Raw genomic sequence first — 19,049 nt, 5'->3', positions numbered from 1 at the left:
ACCCACAGGGTCCTGCTGAGGATGTACCAGCACCTGGGGGGCTGCAATTGTCAAGCTTCTGCTCAGCTCCTAGAACAGTGCCTGGCATAGAGCGGCACTCCACAAATAACTGTTAAATGAACTTATCCACAGGGAGATCGCCTATTGGCTGTGGGACAGAAATTCTGTCCCTGCGGAATAAAACACAAAAGAAGACCTGAGGAAGCCTTTTCTCTCCCACATATACTTAGGATGCAGGCCAGCTTCAAGTTCACTGTCTCCCGAAAGCTAGACAGCTACTCTCAGCAATCAGTATGGCATGTAACGCTTTGGTATATTTAATGTGTCAAAAGTACTCAATTTTAACATGTAAGTAAGAATCATTCCTCAAAAATAGTCTCCTTTGGAGAACACAGAGTTATTCTAACAATGTCCAAAATCTTTTTCAGACCTCACCTTTTATACAGCCATAACTTCTTTGTTTGTTTTTTTTTTAAAAAAGATGTCTATTACAGAATGAACACCTTTTCTCATAAGGCTTTCAACTAGCTGAGAATTAAAGAATTTCAGAAATAAAATTCCCATCTCCTTATCCTTAAAGTAGAAGGTCTTTTTCAGGGCTTTCACTTCCAAAATTCTATTATGTAAGCCACTTTATAAATCACATACACAACAATCCTCATTTTTCCATCAAGTTTGTTTGTTGTTTTTTTTTTTTTTTTTTGCGGTATGCGGGCCCCTCACTGTTGTGGCCTCCCCCGTTGCTGAGCAAAGGCTCCGGATGCGCAGGCTCAGCGGCCATGGCTCACGGGCCCAGCCACTCCGGGGCACGAATCCGCGTCCCCTGCATCGGCAGGCGGACTCTCAACCACTGCACCACCAGGGAAGCCCTCCATCAAGTTTTAACTGCCCCCCTCCAACCCCACCGGGCTCTGGCAACAACACCATGCACCACGTGTATCTCTGTTATAGTACTGGTCAATCTGTGATGTTACCTCTTTATATGTCATTTATCCCACTCAACTGTCCTCCTGGAGGCAGGCCCCTGACATGCCAGTTTCTGAATCTGCAGTGCTGACTGCTGGAATGTAGTCGGTGGCTCAGTAAATGTTTACATGAATCAATGACTCAAATCAGTTAACGGATCATAAACCTTTTCATCAGACCTAACTACTGGCTCCTTCCTACCCTCCAAGGCCAGAGAATTCCCATCACTGTGGATAATAAAAAAGGATGGGAGGCTTTTAAGGCAATGGCGAAAAAAAGTTTTGAATGTGTCCTTGGCAAAGATGGCATCGCTGTAGGAGAAGTTTAAATTCTTCCCAGCTAACACAGTACTTTAAGGAGGCAACATCCATTTGCACGTCTATGTGTCTTTTGCTCTGTGAGTTAAAATATTAATTGCATTACTTTAGAGTCACACCTTATACATGTGCTTCATTTAATTAGTTTATTTAGTTGCCCTGAAATATATACTGATGGGTAAAAACAAATTAGTGTAAATCACAACTTTAAAAAGATAGTGAGGGAAGCATCTAGTTCAACGTCCAAATTACATGAAAAAGCCAAAAAGACCCGCCCGCTCAGCACCGTGTACCCTTCAGTGATTAGGAAATGAGCTACTTTTCAGGTATCATCCAATCCAAACTGTCGTCAGTGTCTCCAGAATCTACAGACTGCTCTTCCCAACGTTCAACAACATAAGCACATCTTAGTTTCCAAGAAACCTCATTACAGGTTGATGACAAATGTGAAAAAATACTCTAAATAAAATTACAGACCATGCCTCTGACATTTGGGCTTTCCAAACATACTGCTATGGGTTTAAGAAACACATTTCCACGTCACAGAGAGTTCCAAAAATCAGCATATTCTGCGGAGTCCATTATCTACTGCTTGGGGAGGCTTAACAGAGTGTGTTAAGGACCAAATCTTTTTAGATAACTGCTGGCACGTTGCTAGGTTTTGTATATGAAAACTGAAAACAAAAATAACCAAAGAGTTTAGAACTTTTCAGTTATAATAAATTTTCTATCAAAGACAGAAAGTATTATTTCATATTCTCTTCAATATTTTTAAAAGCAGCACATACTTCTTCCATTTAAAGGTGTGGAAACCGAGGCAAGAAGGCTCAATCATTTTGTTAGAATACTCTATGCTTCAAAAGCAGTTAAAGTCATGACCCCAAACTACAACTAAACTCTCCAATAGCCTATTCTCATGAGAAAAGGTTTAAAAGGCTTATTGCTTAACTGAAGGATAATCAATGCAAGTTATTTCAATGACTGGACCAAAAAAGCTGCAGTAGACCAGTAGACCACTGAGTATCTCGGAGACCTGTTAACCTCTTTGTCCACAATCTCCCTTGAGATTATATATATACAGGTATATATATATATATAATAATAATAATTAACAGGTGTCCTTGGTTTTGATAAGAATAATATTCCTGTACATCCTCACTGGACAGCTACGTGCTGCCATCTTCTACATTATGCCCGGTGGAGTGTAAACAATTTTTCATGAAAAAACAAAATCAATAAAAGTAGAACCCCCCACTTTTTCTGCCAGTAGTGCCCTCAGCAACAAAAGGGGCAATGACACCAACAAAGGGATTACGATACTCTCAGACAGAATTCAAGCAGAATTCTAAATGGATAAATTCATGTTATAAACTTTTTTTTTTTTTTTTTTGCAAGTGCCTTGCATGCTTATGTTACTATTCATTCTGAGATAGACAGATCATCAATGACCTTCTGGGTCACTGACTAGGGAGAAAGCCGACTATAAAAAAGAGTGGGAGAAAAATAAGAGGGGGGGTTGCTTCCTTCCACCCCAGACCCCCTACTGCCTTGAATGAAAGAAGACAGATGGCAGCCACCTTCCCCTTTAATTAGGAGGGGCAGCTCAGAGGGGACAGCCCTGCTCACTTGGCACCATCTTTAACAAACCGTTTCGATGGTAATGCTCTGCTCATTCACCCTTGTTTCAAACTGTTCTCAATCTTTGATTTATAAACCAAATCTCTGTAAATTTAATTATGAAAAACTATAGCTCTGAGCACAACACTTAGAGTACCTTCAGAAAGAAGGTACTTAAAGATGTTTGCTGAATTAATAATTCACAGACATTCATATAGGGAGCCTGGAGTGTTTCAAATGAAATACAGACACCTCAAGTCCTACCATCACCACTTTGAGATAAAATGGGAACTCCCACGGCACAGAAGCCCGAACTTAAATTCACACTGTATTCCACACTAGAGTCAGAAGCTAAGACCCCTGACTTCTGCTTTCCAACGCTACAGTACAGACATGCTGCCCCCTTCTACCTTCAAAGTGTCACTGTTTAAGTTCAGAGAAGTCAAGAAAATTCTCCGGTAAAAGCAGTCCATTTTATAAGGATAATTTTAATTACAAATCACAAACCACTCTGCATTTCTATTCGTTTTGCATTTTCAAAACCACAGAACTTTGTATTAAAAATTTATCAAGCCATGTAACATCTTTGGAGACAGGATCAGCATAAAAAACAAACAAACAAAAATGTAAGATGGGCCAAGTGTCAGAATCAGGCTGATGTCACAGAATCTTCTGTGTAGGAGATGAAGCCTCTTAATTATTATTTTTTAAAGTTATTAAACATATTTTCTATAAATCTACAAGGCACGAAACTTTCTAACATGAAGGAAAAATTCGGTTAGGACTTTAGACATTTTATCCCATTTTTATATTAATTTATTTTCCCAACATCATTAAATAACTTGTATTCTTCAGGTCCTTTCCATTTCCTGACAGGCTTTAAAATTACAGCCTTTTATCCAACAGCCATTCCCACCTAGTGTCTGCAGTTCCCACGTGCAGACACCCCCGTCCTCATACCTGTCTTGTACACGCACCCTTCCTGCTTCCCAATGGAAATAAGGGCAGTGAACTGGGGCTGTTTTGCTAGATATGCTCCTGGCTGCAGCTCATAAAAAGCCTTGTCTGTGTCACCCACCGTCATTTAATTAATGGCAAAGTTCTTGAACCATTTAAAAAGAGAAAAAAAGAGAACTTTTTGTTTTCTCACTGATGATAAATTTCAGTCTCTTTTTACCTCTTAACAAGCCAGCCAGCAGCTAGATACAGGAAGAGAGACAGAAAAGATAAAAGAAGCAATCAGCTATTTAACAAACTTCATCTCCTACTTTCCGATGAAAAGGAAAAAAAAAAAAAAACCTTGGCATTTGCCAGATACTGAGTGTTTAATAATGTTAGCAAGAAAAACATGTAGGAGAGACTGACTAAAAACAAACAAAACTTACTTTGTTTTCCAGCACAGTAAGCAGGTCCGGATCGAGATGAGGGTTCCCTTCCTCAAGGCCCCTGCTTTCACTTTATAAGCTGTTTTTACACTTAACATCCAGGTTTGCTGTGGAACTCCAAAATGCCTGTGCTTCTCAGGATGCCCCAAGTTCACAGTTCAACTCAGAAGCTTCACCAAGGACCAGGAATCTCCAGGGCAGACCAAGGCGACCTCTGGGCGCCACGTGGCACCACTGCTGCTATTACCACACGCACGCCTGGGACACCCACTTGTTAGGTCAGGAACCAGGCCACCAGCAGATAACGGCTCAGACGAGCGTTCAGAGACTTGAGCCTCTGGCATTCTCAGGTTCAAGGTTGGAAAATGTATTAAGACGAGAACCATGCAGTCAGCAGCATTCTGCGCCATTAACTTTCTCGCACGTAGATGCCTGTCTAAATAAGTGCGAAAGGTACAAAATTAGAAGGAGTGTTTTACTGGTGATGGTGATTGGCATTTGCCGTGTGCTGGGTCATACCTTGCTCTCTAAAACTGCATTTAAGAATCCTAGATCAGAAGTATTTTCATTTCCTCTGTGGAAACTACAGAGAATCAATTTAAAAAACAAAACAAAACAGGAAAAAAGTATAATTCTGCTTAAAAATGTAACCCTTACTAAATCTCATCTGGTTAATTTTTTTTTTAATCCAAAAAGTAGGAAGAAAAACCCAACATATAAATTTGATGTTTGTTTTGAAAAATTACTTCATCCATGTACTGTCCAGCTCATAAAAACAAACCTTCTTCCAGCAAAACGGGACACTATGACCTTGTTTACTGCAGTGTTTTGAAACTGCTGTCTCGTAACTCCTGACATCACTGGACATGTATTAGCACCTTTACTGCTGTTGGCTGCACATGCTGCTACCCTGACTGTCTTGAACCACCTCTGGTTGAACAAATACTCCACACAACACTAGGGATACTGGCATTAGCATTAAGCCCACAGAACTCACATGATACCTTTTGTAAGTGTCACATCTCTCTGATCACTTTTATAAGAAAACAAAAGCATCCAACATCTGATACTTTTTCAAGTCCCAGCATCCAGACCTGGTACAGACCATTCTTTCTTCTGACCCTCTCCTTGCCCAGGAGAGGGGCTTCTTTCCTCACCGATCGCCATATTGGCAAGAATTTCTGCCACAGAGCTTTACTAACAGAAGATCCTGACCTACTTTCTCCCAATAAAAAAATTCCCACAAACTTTCCTAGAGGATAATTTATTTTAGCGTATTTTAGAGTTTCAAACAGCACTGTTGTTGCATTTTCAATTCTGATAAAGTCAGATTTATCCATTTCTTTTTCTTTTGTGGAACACGATTTTGGTATTGTATCTGACTGTTACATTTTTAAAGAAATTATTTTCTCCTGTAAGTCTGACATTTCCCTTCTGTGTTCTTCAATTCTTACTCTGGATCTAGCAGAACTAAAAAAAAAAAAAAGAGGATAGTTGCAACACAATTTAATTGTGTAAGTCACAGTAAAATTTGAGTGAACATCTCCCATAATCCATCTCTTTAAATAAAACTAAATTCTGGTCCTACGATGATAGTGCAATTTTACAGAGAAGTATTTAAAAACCCAAGTTTAAACTATCTGAAATCAACTGCTAACATTCCCGTTCCTTTCCTGAAACAATTTGCAAAACATCAAGCCCTCAAACTATAGTCACCAAGAAATAAAAAACACCAAATACATACTTGAGCAATTATGGCCCCTGTTTGTCAGAGAAGAATAAAAAGAAAAACGTCCAGGGTTAATAAAATTAATTAACTCTAGCTAAAGAACTACTAAAAAGACCCTCCAAATATCATGCTGTTACTATGACAACTTCAAAATTGCTTTGAGAAAATGTGAGGGATTTTTAGATTCATGATAAACCAAGTGTCATCCAGCCTGCTAGAAATTACTTTCATTTATATCAGGCAGCAGAAAGGTTAAATGGCCATTTACAACTCTGAAATATCAAATCGTTACCTTTTGAGAGATGCTGCACTCTCCATTCAGATCATGAAAAGAATAAATGAACAGCTCTCTCAGTAATCGGAACCATTTTGATTTCAGTCCTGCAACTACACCACTCCTACGTTCTATCTACTTGGTACTTCATTTTTATAATGAAAGCAAACTCTGATGCAATCTGAAAGGGAAGGGACAAAAGAAAAAACAAAAACAAAAACAAAAAACCACCCTAACAGTCTCTAGTTTCCAAATACAAATAGGTAAACACACACTCTGATTTTCTAGGCATCAATAATGAAACAGAAAAAGAAAACAGCATTTTTCCCTTAAAATTCCTGCTCTTAGGTATTTAGACTGATTTACATTTTACATAATCTTGATGGCTCAATCAGGAAGTGAAATTTTTAAGTGCGTGTGTTATGGACGGGAGGAATCACGTGACCCATAGAGCAAAGAAAATTATGCAGTAGACTAGCATGCTAAGAAAAATAAACTTAACAGGAGTTTAAAAATACTGTCTTTGGGATTCACTGAGCCATGAATATATTACGGCTTTTAAGAAATAAAAATTCATTTGGAAGCCTTGAAAATAAACCCTCAGGATGTTTTAAAAAATATTACGAGATCAAAGCAATGCACTATGAAAAAAAAAGTTTAATTAATAAAGAAACTGTTTCTATGAGGATCATAACCATTCAAGGTTTATTTTAAAGATGATTTTTCATGTTATTTGAAGATCAGGCAAGACATAATTGTAATGAAATGAAACATAGTTGCAGCTATGTATAGATATTTGTGCTTTATTTAATATATAGTGCTGTGTGCTCCTGGAGCACAAAGAAAAAACTGTTTAGGTTTATCCAGACTTCACACAAGTTTTATAGATTTCAAGTGGTTACTGTATTTTATTACAGCAAACACATTCTCAAGAGGAAAACATCAACACCATAGAAATTTTCATCTGAGGTTATTTCACTCTGGAAACCAAAAAGTGGGAGATAAACATTAAAACACCTTAAAAAGTGTAATGGATTGACTGATACATGACTTCATCATATAAAAACTACTTGACCATAGTCTCTGTGCTGGTTGTCTAAAACAGAGTATGTTAACATAAACATATTTGAAATTCAAAAGGTTTGGCCTGTGACTGTTTTGTTTTTCAACGCAATTTCTGTTATTAATTTGTTAATAAATAATAATTTATTAATACCAATAAAAACAATTAACATGGTTGACAGCATGTATTTGTACCTCATAACTATTACTTTTATCACCTAATGCTTCACATTTTTCAAAATGCTTTTCATATCTTTATTTCAGCTTTTTAAAAAAATTCATACCCCAGGCAAGTGGCAGGGCAAGGTCGGTGACAAACATCAGTTCTGAGTGTTTCCTGATGACTAGGCTCATCTTTTTAAATTCTTAAACACAAGAGGTAGCTGGAGAAGAAATTATTAGGGAAGACAGAAGACTCTCAGAAGGGAAGCTTGAAATAGACTAGGAACGGTCCGGAATGGTAAGAAGCAGAAACGCCCCAAGGTGGAGTATTACGTGATACTGTGATATTCTTCCTAAACTTGGTATCATACTGGCTGACTGGATTAATAAGGAAAGATGAACTAGTTACCAAGAAATGTTCCCCAAAAAAGTTATAGCACAACCTAGCTCTGCCACTTGCCTAGACCATAACTTATTGAGACTAAAACTCAGACTTATTCTATAAATCAGGAAATTAGAGAAATTAAGAGACTTTCCTATGTTATACAGATAGTTGATTGACAGCTGAAACTGGACCCAAGCTCTCTGACTTTCCTAGGCTAGGACTCTTTTTTCACCACGTGCCGCCTTATAGCTATAACCTGAGGTTCAAGTCAGCCTCCAGTGAGCCGAGCCCTGGTAGCTTATCTTAGTCCAGGGAAACTGAAATGGGGTCAAGACTTCGAGAGGCTCACTCTGGGCTACTTAGTCCCTAGCTCATGGGCCCCCATCCCTTATTACCGCTGCCGTCTCTGTCCCCCACCAACCTGTGCGGAGCATCATACTTCCCGAGCCGGAAAGAGACATGGCAAGTTCTGAGCTGAGAAGTGAAGCTACTGATCCTGTCCACAGGTATATCGCAGCCTCCTCATTTTTCTCAGTGGGAAAATCAAGGCACTAAAATAAGAAAAAGCACTTGTTTTGGTTCACATCACAATTTTACTGGGATTTTGGACAAACATGAGAACAAGATAATATTCTTGAAAAAATAAAATTAGCTCCCACTTTATAACCTTCATCAGAATTAATTTTGTGGAGATTAAAGAGTTAAATGTAAAAGCGGAGAAAAAGAAACAATTAGAAGAATATATTTCTGAATTTGAGATAGGAAAAAAAGTCTTAGCTTTACAAAAGCAATGGAGAAAAAGCAACAAAAGGCAAGGTAATCAACTCAATCTGACAACATTAAAATATGAAAATCTGTAGCTTCAAAACCAGCAGACAAAACTGCAAGGTAAACAAAAAATAAAATACTTGCAAGAGGATAATATATTTTATATTATTATAAAGGTAAAAGGTAAAAGATATTAACAAACAATTCACCCCAAAATATAAAATGTCAACACAAAAAAGTATGGAATTTCACTAGCAAACACCAAGATTTTTTTCATCAATCAGATTCACAAAAATGCACAACAAAAAGAGCAAAGCAGGTGAGGTGAGGTGAGACAATCATTTCAGGAAATCAGCAGTATCTTTTTACAAACCCTCAAACTGTTGTGACTGATTAACATGTCTATAAATATCTCCTGAAGAAACAATCACAGATACACAGGAAGATAACTATACAAGGACACACATACAATAACTTACAATAACATAAAACGGGAAACAACATAAACATCAAAATTGGAGGAAAGCATGTGACTAAATAAATCAGCAAATTCATATGTTTAAATCATGGTTTTTGGAGAATACTTAACGACACTGGAAATCACAAAATATAATGTTAGGTAAACATGCTGGATATAAAATTGTACATAAATATGATATCAGTGGAGAGAGGGACAGACAAACGGTGGGGGGCGCGGGGGTGTAGAGAAGCTAATCTCAAAGAGAGACTGGAAAAGGATACATTTAAAAAGCTTGAGAGGGGGTGGGCAGAGAACTTAGATTTTCATTACTTCTTTGCAAAACTGAGATATCTGACATTTCGTATGAGAAACATTATTTTTATAATTAGAAAAATGTTATTTAACCTAATGAACACCCTGTAAATATCTCTCAGTCATATAAAATAATTAAACTATTTACAAAGACCTAACATGAGAATGCTTACACTTTAAGTGCAAAAAAGAAGTACAAGACAATATGATCTTAAATAGATAAAAATTCACATTAAAAAGACCAGAAGAATATGCATCAAGATGCTAACAGTGGCTGCTTTTTGACAGTGCTATTGTGTGTAACAGTTTTTCTATACAGGTTTTCTATGATTGTCGTATATTGTTTTCATGAGGAAAAATAGATAGATATCAATATCACAACTATAGGACTGATACATCAAGAAGATGCTATTATTAACAGTTAAATTTCAAAATATAGAAGGTCAATAGCCACAAAAATCTGCCCTGTCACTAAGGTGTCTTTTTAAAAAAATTTAGGAACCACTGGTATGTCTTCAGAAAATAGCAGGAATTGGTGGGAGTCCAGGAGGTGGGAACGAATAATATTTCTTAGTTGCCAAACTGTTTTCTCCACATAGCAGCAGCTCTGTGAGGGCCACACTGAAGCATGAGAATCTTGACAGTAGGACGTTCGTTATTAGCAAAATGGCAGAGCAGATTGATGGGCGAGGGGTGGTAAATGGCCAAAAGAGGAAGGCAAGAGTTCGTGAAAACAACAGAAGCATCAAGAAAGAAGATTCAAGACATCATTAGATCCAAAATAATTAAAAGAAGGGTCTCAAAGAATTATTTGTACACCTATGTTCATAGCAGCATTATTCACAATAGCCAGAAGGTGGAAGCAACCCAAACATCCAATGAATGGATAAACAAAAATGCGGTCTATACGAGCAACAGAATGTTACTCAGCCTTAAAAAGGAAGGAAATTCTGATACATGGTACAACATGGTTGAACCTTGAGGATATCATGCTAAGTGAAATAAGCCAGTCCCAAAAAGACAAATACTGTCTGAGTCGACTTATATGAGGTTCCTGGAGTAGTCTAATTCACAGAGACAGAAAGAACTATGCTTGCCAGGGGCTGAGGAGAAGGGAGAATGGTGAGTTGGTGTTTCATGGGAATGTAGTTTCAGTTTTGCAAGACGAGAGGGTTCTGGAGATAGAGGATGGTGATGGCTGTTCAATAATGTGAATGTACTTAATGCCATTACACTTAAAAATGGTTAAGATCGTAAATTTTACATTGTATGTATTCTACCACAATTTAATAATATGTGTGTGTGTGTGTGTGTGTGTGTGTGTACACATACCATTAAAGGAAAAAAGAAAGAGAGAAAAGAATAAAGAAAGAAAGAAGTCATTAGAGTTAGTAGTTCTGAAGAAGGCTTCTGACTTGGCAGGAAACACAGTTTAAAGGATGTCAAGGGTGCAGGCGTCAAAATAAAATAGACCTTATTTCTGATACATCTTTAAATACAATTACAGAAGTCAGCTCAGAAACAGAGACGATCAGAAGTGAAAATCAGAAGGGACATTATGTTTAACTTGAAAAGAACATATCAGACCTCTCTGTGGTTCTCTGAGACCCTCTCATTATAGCCAGCTTGAAAAATTCCCCAGGACTAGGAAAGAACCTGCAAGCCCAAGAAACAAGATGACATTTTTCCCACCAGCTAACAGGAAAAAACATAACTATGAGGGAAACCCTGAGTGTCCTAAAAACGTACTCTATCCTTACTGCGCCCTGTTATCAGAGGATTGAAGAAGTCTGGAACTGGACAAAGGCTCTCAGGCAGAGCTGCTCCAGAGACACCGACACCCGGAGAGCTTGCCCGGGCTCACTCGGTGATGCTGGATTTAAAGACAAACCCCTGGAGCAGAGTTATGTTTTCTTTGTCATGTTGTATTTTTTAACAGGCATGCTTTGTATTTTAAAGGCAGCTTATTAAAGGTAAGAGGTATAGAATATTTGGAATACTCTTTTTACAAGTCATTTGTTTAATTCCATTCAGCAAGTATTTATTGAGCACACAGTACATACCGTACACTATAATACCAGGCACTGGGCTAAGTGCTGAATGGTGAACAGGATGCCATCATCCTTCCTTCACCAAGCTAGCAATTATGATTTAAAAGAGGCATAGGATGCTATTGGTACACCTAAGAGGGGGCTCCCATCTGGTCTAGATAGGTTGAGAATGGAAACCTGTATGAAGTGACATTGTTAATAACAGTAGTAATCATTATTATCATTGTTGCAACCTTGATTGACTACTATTATGGGTCAGATAGAGTTTTTGGGTTTTTTTTTTAACATCTTTATTGGAGTATAATTGCTTTACAATGGTGTGTTAGTTTCTGCTGTATAACAAAGTGAATCAGTTATACATATACATATGTTCCCATATCTCTTCCCTCTTGTGTCTCCCTCCCTCCCACCCTCCCTATCCCACCCCTCTAGGTGGTCACAAAGCACCGAGCTGATCTCCCTGTGCTATGCGGCTGCTTCCCACTAGCTATCTATTTTACGTTTGGTAGTGTATATACGTCCATGCCACTCTCTCACTTCAGATAGACTTTTAAAAGCACTCTCCATGCACAAATTAATTTTCACTATAAAGTGGAAATTAAATCTTATAAAGTGGAATTTTAAAGATGAGAAAATTGAGGCACAGAGAAGTCACCCAGTTCTTACATAGTGGGGTCAGACCAGACTGTATCCTTTTCAGAATCTGCCCTGAGGGGAACCCAAACTAAGATAAGACAGGGATGAAACTCGAGGATCAGAACATTCAGCAAAGAGCTGAGCTCTCTGAATATGGGGGTGGTAAATGGAGTAGGAATACGACAGGTAGGAGCGGATGGGGCTGGGAGGCATGACCAGGTGAGTGGGGGAGGGTGGGAGGAACATGAAGCCCACGATCAGGAACCTTGGAGGGCAGCGGTGAGTGATGTCCAGTCGGGATTTTCATTAGGTTCTGCTATGTGGAGGGGGAAGTAAATCTCCTCTGCGTCCCCCTGTGAATCCTAGTGTTTGATGATTTGTTTACGAGGACACATACTCTATAGGGCCCCGATCGAGTTGGGTTCAGGATATCACAGAATCGGGTGACAGTTAAGAAGAGAAGTGACACGATGAGGCTGCTTTTCAGAAGCATCACTCTGAATGCAGTCGGGAGAATGGATTGGGGAAGAACATCAATGAGCAGGGAGAGGGATGCTAAAATGCAATAATTTAGGTCAAAGGTGATGGTAACCAAGACGGACACACTGGAGACAGAGTAGATGGATTTGAGAATGGCTGAGATGTGGAATTTTGACCAGAGTTTGTTTCTTTGTGGATTTGGAAGATGAGGAAAGAAAAGGCGCAGTAAATCACAGGTTTCAAGCTTGGGTAACTGGGATCAGTTTGGAATCCGTTGGCTATGAGGCGCTAGCAAGATATCAAGTGGGAATGTCCAGTTGGCATCTGAATACAAAGCCTGGCGCTCAGAGGTGGATAGAAAGAACCTGCAGAGGGCAAGGAGGAGAAAAAGGCAGAGGGGCAGGGCAAGCCAGAGAGGAGAGGACATCAAACAGGTCACGGAAGATACAATGCTAAATATATCTGGCGAATGTGGCAACAGAAGGATAGGTAGACAACCATCAGCTTTGGCCAGAGCAATATCAACTTGGTCACAGGTGCAGAAGCCAGACTGGAGGAGCCCGAGGAGGCGGCAAGGGTGAGGAAATGAAGGAAGCAAATTCACACAATTCCTCCAAGAAATTCGGCCCCGGCAGGGGAAGTGAACGGAGAAGCAAGGGAAGGCAATGTGAAGGCCGGTGGTTTTGTTTTCAATTGGTAAGCCTTGAGTAGGTCTACTCCCTCCTGAGAGAAAGTCAGTGGTGGCTGGCAGGTAAAGGTCAGAGAGAGAAAGTCTCTGAGGAGGTGAGAGGGGATAAGGTCCAGAGCGTGGACACGGGGAAGGGCTCCCCTTCCAGTGGAGCAGGAGGCAGGGAAAGCAAGGCGGGTGCAGAGGAAGTGTCGACTGGGGCCAGAACCTGAGTGAGCTCACCTTCTGGTGTCTGTTTTCTCTATGCCCGGGAGGCTGGGAGAGCTACAGAGACCGAGGAGTGAGAACGAGCTCCAGGGAGAGGGCTGCCGAGAGATGACAGGGGCCTGGGGCGGCAGGGAGCAGCCACGCTCAGCAGAAAGTGACCTCCGGACATCACATCATGACAGCCACATGCCACCGCTCTGCGCCTCTGCGGCATTTACCAAACAACACTGGGAACATAAACAAAACCCCGACAACACCGAGTAGACCTCGTGAGAAGCCCACCTTGCAGTACAGTAGGGTCGGGTAAGTCAACTGTAGTAACATCAGTCTTCCTCAGGCCTTAACCACGTACAGTAAAACGAAGACAGATGCTTCCAAGGCGTATGACGGCCTTCCTGTGACAATGTGTGGAAAGCTCACGCTTCAGTCTACAGTCAAACTCGGTCTGGATGTGTAACCAAAACGTCATATTTCAACACCATTAACAGCGCATTAGCAACCTTCGTGTTTGGTCTGAGCTGGATTTTGCTTTCGGGCATCTCCAACCCTGCTAAATGGGCACACGGATTACAGGGAGGGTCGGACACACCCCTCCTTCCAGAGTCGTGCGGGGAAGCACGGGTGGGAAAACAGTCCTGTCACAGTCGCTTCTCCCAGACTCGGCTCTAGTTCTTGCTCTGGCCAGGAAATTGCTAGAGAAAGCAAAAACAGGGGCCAGGAACTGAGCACAGCGGTACAAGTCCAAACACAGGCTAGGGGAGGTGGTATTTCAAGTGAGCAACTGTTGTGTTTTACTTGAGCTCAGAGCCAAGTAGGAGGAGAGGAAGATGCGGACTCAAAGAATATCTCTCCCTGTAAAGTCTCTTTGTAGCAACAAAAGGAATTCTAGTAATTAGTATGAAGCACCTCTTGTATTTCCAGGGCGTACACCTCCCAAGAAGCTCAAAAGAAAAACCTTTCATTCAGCATCCTTTGCGGGGGAGAACTGAAATGAACAGTAAAACCCGACCAGTTCAATCGACTGGGGAGTGTGCTACAAACAGTGAGATATCTGGACCCTAGGAAAGTAATGTACTTTTGCTTTTTAGTTTCTTCTTTTTAAAAAGATTTCCTTTTCTTGTGCACCTTTATTATAAAAGTAATATAATGTTACTACCGGCCAACAGTCCCCATGGTGCTCACTATGACTCAGGCACAGCTCTGAGCCTCCTGCCTTCCTTGAACTTGAGGAAGGCGCTCTGATTCTGCCGGTTTTAGGGAGAAGCACAGAGGGGCTGACTCCTTCGCCGATGGGGACCCGCAGAGCTGGTGTTCCAACCCAGGCCGTCCAGCGTCAGAGTCCTGCGCTCAACCACTTTCCTGCGCTGCCATACCATGAAAACACGAATTCTAACACTCGAAAATTCAGGGTGTCAAAAAGAGATAAGCAACATTGATTCTACCCCTCTAATGGAATAGTGCGGTGTGTTTCCTACTCTATTCATCCTTCGGTTTTCAAATCAAGGACTCTCTGAAAAGAAGATGGTTTTTAACCATATTCAAGTAAAAACGCTAGATAAAACTGTTCATGAAAACCTTTCCAAGCAGAGATTCTACTCGTAGACAAGACTTATTTAAAGTCAGCAGATCTACTTTTTGTGTACGATATGCACAAACCAGCAAAACAATTTTTTCGTCACAAGTTTCTTTACGTTAATGAAGAATTTTCTTAAGAGTCGTTATTTTTTTGTCTGACCCACACTTAATTATAATGAGTTCCAAAATCAGTCATTGTGAATCCACGCATATCCAAGTTTTCAAATAAGAAAACTGAAGTTCAAATATTTTGTTCTCTTTGAAGCTGCCTGCAGGCTCAGGTTGGATCGCACAGATTTGATGGTATACTTCTGCGCAGATAAGAACCTGACCTTCAGTGTGGGAATGCTGGAACTTCTAGAGGCCTCAGCTGGGTTAGCTTTATAAAGCAAACAAAAAATGGCCCCCGAAATGGCCCCTGCAAAGTTTCTGTTAGTGACCTTTGACGCAAATGTTCCATGAGATGTAAGTTCAAGACTGCCAGTCACTTGAGGCTTATATTAAGGTTGACCAGTGTGAACTGTTACTTCATACACTTAAGTGCATGCCACATGTGGTCTGCACAAACATTCTTTAGGGTTCCTTTGAAATAGACTCACACATATATGGATAACCAATTATCAATACAGGTGCCAAAGCAATTCAATGAGGAAGTCTTGTCAACAAATCATGCTGGAACAACTGAAGAAACATATGCAAAAGAATGAGCCTTACTTAACCTCTACCTTACCCAATACACAAAAATTAACCTGAGATGGATCATAGACCAGAGTACAAAAGCTAAAACTATAAGGCTTCTAAAGGAAAACACAGAAGGATATCTTTACAATCTTGAAGAGGCAGATTACTTAGGAAACAAAAAGTACTGATAATATATGAGGAAATTTGATTAATTAAGTTACTTCAAAATTAAAACCTTCTGCTCATCAAAAGACATTTTTAAGAAAATGATACAGACTGGGAGACTATATCTGCATTACAAGTTTCTGACAAAATAATTTTATTCAGAGTATACATAGGAAAAAAAACCTCCTTCCTATCAATAATAATAAGGACTTCCCTGGGGGTCCAGTGGTTAAGATTCTGAGCTCCCACTGCAGGGGGCACGAGTTCGATTCCCTGGTTGGGGAACTAGGATCCTGCATGCCATGCAATCATCATCATCATCATCATCCAATTTTTAGAAATTTATTTATTTATTTATTGGCTGTGTTGGGTCTTCGTTGCTGCGCGTGGGCTACTCTTCATTGCAGTGCACGGGCTTCTCACTGCGGTGGCTTCTCTTGCTGTGGAGCAAGGGCTCTAGGCGTGCGGGCTTCAGTAGTTGTGGCACGTGGGCTCCAGAGCACAGGCTCAGTAGTTGTGGTGCACGGGCTTAGCTGCTCTGTGGCATGTGGGATCTTCCAGGACCAGGGCTCGAACCCGTGTCCCCTGCATTGGCAGGCGGATTCTTAACCACTGCGCCACCAGGGAAGTCCCCATCATCCAATTTTAAAATGGCCACAAGAAAAATAAAAATGGGTAAAAGATTGAATGAAGGTATACAAGTGGCCAATAAGAACATGTTAGTCATCAAGGAAATGCACATGAAAAGTCACAAAGAGATACCACTTGCCATCCAGGAGAATGGCTAAAATTAGAAAAACCGACAATAAACAATTGTTAAGAACGAATTGGAGCATCTGGAACACTCATCCACTGCTGGTTGGAGTATAAAATGGTATAATTATTTGGAAAATTGTTTGGAAGTTTCTTATAAACGTAAACACAGATCTACTGTCTGGTCCATCAACTAAGCCTAAATCCAAAAAGGAATGAGACTGAGAGAGAGAGGACTTGTTCATAGTGGCTTAATGTTCATAACAGCCAAAAAGGTGAAAACAATCCAAATGTCCATCACCAGGAGAATGGATCAAAGAATTGGGTCCATTCATACAACAGAACACTACCCAGCAATAAAGGAAGAATGAACTAGGGTACACACAACAACATGAAACTTTTGTGTGAAGGAAGCCAGACACGAAAAAGTGCATGCTCTGTGATCCCATTTAGATGAAGTTCAAGAACAGGAAAAAACAGTGATATAAATCAGAAAGTGTTTGCCAGTGGGGGTGGAGGCTGATTGGATGGGGCATGAGAAAACCTAGGTGAAGAAATGTTCTATGTGTTAACCAGCATTGGGTTACGTGAGTGTACTTAACGCCACCAGCATTGCACCGTGGTCATCTCATTTCTTTGGGACCATCCATACAAGGTATTTCCTCCAGAGGAAAAGATAAAACTTGCTGATTTTTCTCTCATCCAACGTAGCAGTCAACTGATATGACAGGTCCCAGAACCAGTGTGACGGTGCTCTAAATTCTCAGTCATAGTGTCCTTTTAGGCCCATCATTTTTCAGTAGACTACTGACAAGCCGCACTCAACACATTCCAAGTGGATATGGACAGAAGGGCACGTGGAACAAGCTGATGATGTTTGTTCTGGCCAATACCAGAAATAAATTACAAGCGCGTTCTGGGAGCTTGCATCCTCGGAGCTCAGGACATTTCAGCACTCTCCACATCTGTTTCTAGGGCATGGCCTCACAGGGCCTGCTCTTTGATCTAGAACAGTCCAGAGGCTCTAAACTGGTAAACAACTTACAGAATACAGAGGTCAGATACCAGAGGATCTTTACTATCCTCAATTACGTCTAAGCCGTTACACAAAGGATAATTAATATGCAACAGTACTACTTTGCAAATTCTCAAGAAAGATTTGGGGCTTCCAGTATTGTACTAGAGATCAGGATAGAGCGAGAAGATTCTGTGTTAGGTTCAATCACATGGGAGCAACTGGCCCTAACTCTGGGGACCTCTGGGGAAGATCTCTAGGGATTCGTCACAGGGAAACAGCTGCTTTTTCCGAGTAAAATGAGGGAACGGTAAGACTGGAAACATCAGTTCAGAGTTTCTTCTGAGATACAAATGGATACCCCTTGTGTGAGAGAAGTTAAAGCACTAATTAGTTAATATCTGATTTTTCCCATCTTCATGGTATCTACTAGGCATTTTCAGGAACTATGGGACAAATACGAGAAAGGGGCGATCAATAAGAATTTGGAGCTTTTTTTCACAAAGGAAATGGAAAGGGAGAATATGAGATGCTTCTTACAAGAAGAGGGAGAAGTATGAGGGTCTATCTGCTAAGGAATAAAAGTTATAGGAATGAAGGAACAGGAGACTCTTTCCAAAATTCCTATGTCTAAGGGCAGACAAGAAATTAAAAAGTAAGCATATGCACATTTATACTTGTATTAAAGATCAGGAACAACTACCACTACTTCTATATATATATATATATATTTTTTAATGACTAAGTTGCATGTTTCACAAGATGCATCGTTTCTTCTAGCAATAAAGCTAGAAGAGTGTCTTGGGGTGTTCTGTGAGGAATGACTGTAGCCTCCAGAGCTGGAAAGCATGTCTTTGTGTAATAATGTCAGCTCACTGTTTCTTCCCAGCCAAGTTACTTTTTAAAAATTTTTATTGGAGTACAGTTGATTTGCAATGCTGCGTTAGTTTCTGCTGTACAGCAAAGTGAATCAGTTACACATATAATATATCCACTCTTTTTTAGATTCTTCTCCCATGTAGGTCATTACAGAGTATTGAATAGAGTTCCCTGTGCTACACAGTAGGTCCTTATTAGTTATCTATTTTACATATAGTAGTGTATGTATGTCAATTCCAATCTCCCAATTTATCCCTCCCAGCCAAGTTATTTTGAGGGTTAGTTTTTCCAAACCCCAATACCCACTGCAGTCATCACGCCCTCATTTAAACGTTTTCCTGGCTAAATGCATTTCTGACTTAATTCTTCAGATGTGCTTCTGACAAATCAACAAATGAAAGGACTTCTCATTTGTTATGGACTGAATGTTTGTTTTCCCCCCAAATTCACATGTTGAAATCTTAATATGATGCCTTTAGGAG

General features: G+C 40.1%; 1 long non-coding RNA gene across 4 annotated transcripts in view; it reads right to left on the bottom strand.

Moving 5' to 3' along the window:
• The window catches only part of LOC115851679 (uncharacterized), a 183,494-nt gene that overhangs the window by 39,409 nt on the left and 125,036 nt on the right, over window positions 1–19,049 (bottom strand). For 3 of the 4 annotated variants that reach the window (XR_009565189.2, XR_009565186.2, XR_009565188.2), the window contains 2 exons: window positions 8,319–8,448; window positions 3,387–4,721 (listed from right to left, as the gene is read on the bottom strand). This is a non-coding gene — a long non-coding RNA (uncharacterized lncRNA). Of the gene's footprint in view, window positions 1–3,386; window positions 4,722–8,318; window positions 8,449–19,049 lie in introns of those variants that run through there. The other variant, XR_009565187.1, reaches the window with a different exon arrangement.

Source organism: Globicephala melas, chromosome 9 (genome assembly GCF_963455315.2).
Source record: "Globicephala melas chromosome 9, mGloMel1.2, whole genome shotgun sequence".
NCBI classification, from domain to species: Eukaryota; Metazoa; Chordata; class Mammalia; order Artiodactyla; family Delphinidae; genus Globicephala; species Globicephala melas.
This window is presented reverse-complemented; position numbering and strand designations above follow the sequence as displayed.